Below are 5143 nucleotides of genomic sequence, written 5' to 3' on the forward strand. Positions count from 1 at the left end.
GTGAAAGTAGCCTTACAGCATGCAGGTACTAACACAGGAAGAGCTTGGCCAGGTAGCAGTAGTAATAGAGTGCCGGGATATCCCCTAGGCAAAGCTCTCGCACATAACCTAGTCTCCCCACTGTACTGATCAGCTCATCAATAATAATCGCATAAAAAAACTGACATTTTGGTTGTATCCAAGTCGTACAACAAATTGACTTGGGTACAATAAGCCTTCCCATATATGATTTGAATCTCTGCTGAACTGGCTGGGATTCGAACAATCCACAGCTGGCTTTAATCTCTTGATCCCATCATCATAGATTTTGGGCCAACTAACTACGCTATAGGGACTCTCCAACCTACTTCTTGTTTTTCTTGTAGACACCTGAGCTGCTCCAGAAACCGGTGATCACCAAACCACTTGGACATTTTCATTTTCCCAGAAGTCTGCGCTAAAATACAAGTGAGATTTAACAAAAAAACAAAACACTCCCTGCAAGGCAATGGCATAATGTACTAGTATGCATCGCATTCTAGCCCATGATGTGAAACTTACCATTAAAATTAAGCCCTCTAGCAGCACGCTGTCACAGGTGTAAAGGCCTCCATCTTCACCCGGTCTTCCTTCCAGGTTTGTGAGCTCCAGCCAGCTGACTGGCAGAGCCACGATGACGTCACTCCCACGAATCATGGGCCACGGCACACTGCTCTGAAGGAGCGGCACAGATATTCTGTTCCTTCAGAGTGCATGTGCCAGCTAAAAAAGAAAATCAGAATATCTCCTAAATGGTACACTTTTAGGGGATATTTATTTTACCTACAGGTACGATTTATTATAAGCTTACCTGGAGGTAAAAATTAACAAAGTGGGTTTATTGCCACTTTAACTGCCTCCCGCCCGCTTTTTCATTCTGGAATTACGTCATATGATGTCCCCCCACTCTAGCTGTGTATGTGTGCCCCTGGGGGCGTGCGGCAATCGGAGCTGCTTGTGTCCCTGGGTGACACAGGCTCTATCATGTGATCATCTGTGTCCAATCACAGCTGATCGCATTTAAAAAGGAAAATGCTGGTTATTGGCAGTCCTCTCCTCGCGCTTGTGAGAGCCGATAAGCAGCATTCCTCAGGGAGGACATCTACACTGATCTTCAGGGCACTGATTGTCAGTGCCTATAATTGCCACCTGTCAGTGCCCATCAATGCCACATACCAGTGCCCATCAGAGCTGCCTTTCAGTGCCGCCTATCAGTGCCATATATGAGTGCTGCCTTTCAGAGCCCACCAGTGATCCCTGTCAATGCCCATCAGTGCCGCCTATCAGTGCCTCCTCATCAGTGCCCATCACTGCAGTCTCATTAGCGCACTTCAGTGGAGGAGAAAAATTACTTATTTACAAAATTTGATAACCGAAACGAAAGTCTTTTTCAAACTTTTTTAGTTTGTTTAGCAATAAATAAAAAACCCAGTGGTGATTAAATACCACCAAAAGAAAGCTCTGTCTCGAAAAAAAATTTGATACACATTTTGTTTGGGTACAGTGTTGCATGACTGCGCAATTATCATTCAAAGTGCGACAGCACTGAAAGCTGAAAATTGGTCTGGGCAGGAAGGGGTGAAAGTGCCCGGTAAAATTTTTTAAACAAAAATTTAATTTTTGGTGAGATACTCCTAAAAGGGTTAATCACTTCTAAAGGGATGCAGACACTGCAACTTTCCTCATTTGAACACTGCAAGTGCCTCAGCTGATTGGTAATGAAAAATCACTCCCATTCAGAGTCACTCTGCACACAACAAACAACGTTTTCTTGGTAAAAGTTACTCTCTAACATAATGACTTCTGAGGTGGAATGGTTATCTGTAGGATGTAACCTGATCCACTCCACTGTCTTTTATAAGTCCGTTTTTAATTTCTGAAAGTTATCAGACTTCCGCATAAATGGAAAATGAGGAAAATAAACATCTATGCAATCAAAAGAACGTTTTCCGGTGCAGAATAAAGAGACACCAAGAAAGTCACTTTTCGACTGCAGCCTTCTGCAGATTAACAGGAGATGTCTCACAAACACCTACCTTTCTCATGCAAGCAGGTGTTTCATAATCTCTCCACTTTACATTTTAATGAAGTTAAAACAGTCAATATCGCATGCCTCGCAGAGTGGAACAATCTGATTGCCATTCATCTGCACAAAGAAACAACTGCACAGGAGATAACAGGTGGATGGAGTGATCTGATTAGTGATATGCTGCAGGGTCTTTTTAATGGTGTAGAAAGCTAGTTTAGGAACGACAGCTAATGATTTATTGCACCTGTAAAATCCCCTCTGATGTCATAATTGGCTTCAGAATGCTCTAAAACACAAGCCTGCGATTAAAAATAAAATGGAGAGAAAAGCAGACAGAGGTGCTGCTGTCACAATATGTGTGAATCAAAAAGAGGTTTAGAATAATAATATAAAAATGATCAAAATTAGAACACTATAAATCTGTTCTTATCACTTTTATTTCGATCTCTACAAGAAATATAAAGTGTTCTTTTAATTTTAATTAAAGAGTAATTGTTCTAAGGATTTAAGGGACACTATTATCTAAATGATAAAACGCATAAAACATAAACTAGAGTAGTGGAATGGCTTTATACCAAATCTGACTACTTGCCCTCCAGAGGATTTACCCCCCTTCCTGACCAGGCCATTTTTTTGCATTATGGCTCTGCGTTATTTTAACTGACAATTGCGCGGTCATTCAACACTGCACCCAAATTAAATTCATGTCCTTTTTTTTCCCCACGAATAGAGCTTTCTTTCGGTGGTAATTGATTGCCTTTGCGTTTATTATTTTATGTGCTATAAAAAGAAAAAAAATACCGTCAATTTTGAGAAAAAAACAATATTTTTGACTTTTTGCTATTAAACATGTCCAGTAAGAAAAATATAAACATCAAATTTCATCATAAATTTAGGCCAAAATGTATTCTGCTACATGTCTTTGCTAAAACAAAATCCCAGTACATGTAAATTAATTGGCTTATGTGAAAGTTGTAGCATTTACAAATGGCGGTATATATACCGGGATTTTATTTTCACTAGTAATGGCGGCGCTCAGTGACTTATAGCGGGACTGTGAGGGGAACTGACATCCCTAGATACACCAATACAGTGATCAGTGCTAATAAAAAGCACTGACACTGTACTAATGGCACTGGGCAGGAAGGGGTTAACATTAGGTGCAAGCAAAGGGTTAACTGTGTGCTGTTTTACTTTGTGCTGTGTGTGCTTTCAACTGTAAGCGCACATGCACAGCCATACAAAGAAGTGTGCAGGAGCTGACAGGGGAGAGAACTGTATTGTTTACATACAGTTCTCTCCCTCCATTGGTAACGCTCCTCGATCACTGGGTACTGGCGAGTAACCACTGGCCGGGACCCGGTGATTGACAGCTGAGACCGCAAAAAGCACTGGGGGTAGGGCATGCGCCCCCTACCTGGAAATGCAAAATCACATATATATACACGTGCTTTTGCACACCCCTGCCAACCTATAGCAGTATTACTGCTATAGGGCATGCGGGAAGCGGTTAAATAAGTAGCTATGCCTGCTTAGCTACTGCCATCAGGTTCAACTTTGCTCCTCTGAGTTACAACAATATTTACCACTTCATCCCATTAACACCAAACACATATTAATTACACAGGTTCTGTGGCTGATTAAGGTGGTAATTAAAGGATAAGTTCACCTTTTGGACAAAAAATATAAAATGCTAATTTTTTTTGCAGGTAAAAAAATATGCATTTAATATTTTTGTCCAAAGGAGCCTGGAAAACATTGCACCAGGATCAGTAGATTGCTGATGCCATGCAGGTCTTCTGCAGACCTGTTAGAATATCTGCTTGCCATATGGGATGTACGGGATGTACGGTCAAGCAGATATTCTGACAGGAAGCTTCAATGAATTGCCACGGGGCTCCACAGCACTGTGGTAGTTCATTGAAAACTACAAGCCGATAGCCGCTAAGGCTGCCGGGACTTGTAGGCAATCATTCACAGAACTCTGTGAATGAGTGACGCGGCCCTGCGGGCGGAGCCTCGCACAGCCACACGGTTTTCAAATCTGGCAGTTCAGGGAGACTTCTCGCCGTACTGTCAGAGGGGGGTGGTGGGTGCAGCTGCAGGAACATTTTACATGTTCCACCCTAGCAACTGGTGGAACATGTAACATGTTCCAAAGGTGAACTTATATGGATTTATTTACTAAAGCTGGTCTACTCAGAACCTTCACATGGTAGCCAGTCAGCGTATCACCTCAATCCTAGTTACAAATTCAGCTTATGGCCCATTCACACTGGTGCTCTTAAAAACGTGGCATGTGTTATAAAAAAACACATATCACATTTTCAATGCTTTTTTGATATGTTTTTTGGATTTCTGACTCACTGCATGCACCTGTGAACCTTGGACATGTGACTCAAAAACTGCAACAAAAGCCTCAGGGTGCATTTTTAACGCACGTTTGGTGTATTTCCTATAGAAATCATTGGGAGGTGTTTTTTGATGCGTTTTTGAAACAGGGCACCAAAAATGCAGCATGCAGGACTTTACAAAATGCACCGCACCTGCAGCACATTTGTATGAAGAGTTCCATAGGATTTAAAAGGCAATATTTTAACTGCTATTTTCTTGAGCTTTTCAGCAGCACAAAAGCACATTAGTTTGATGGAGCTAACGTTTTTTCATTCAATCAGTGGGTTTAAAAGGAAAAAAAAATTACTCAATTCCCCCATTCATGTGTTCAAAGTGGATACGGGAATCCTCCCTGCTGTCATTGTATTCTGAAAGTGGGGAGAGTTCTCCGCCGTCGGAATACACTCATCAGAACTGCAGTCTGTTTGCTGGGGTGCTGACCAAGAAAAAAATATACCGACAAGGCAAAACTGAACAACTTCTGTACAACCGCAGTGGCCACACAGGAATCAAAATTCGGCAGCTTCAACAGAGACTGGACAAATTTCAATCCATGTAACAAGCAGATGAGCCACATTTTTAACACCCCCCATCCCCATATTTCAAAGGCAGCCATACAACAAAAATTACCCCCACCCCTTCCAGTTTGGTGGGCAGTTCCTGCGGTTCCCTAATGGGCTTAGTTTGGATTGGTTATTAGGT

Source organism: Staurois parvus, unplaced genomic scaffold, assembly GCF_062004578.1.
Source record: "Staurois parvus isolate SC_StPar_1 unplaced genomic scaffold, SC_StPar_1.0 ptg000303l, whole genome shotgun sequence".
Lineage (NCBI taxonomy): Eukaryota > Metazoa > Chordata > Amphibia > Anura > Ranidae > Staurois > Staurois parvus.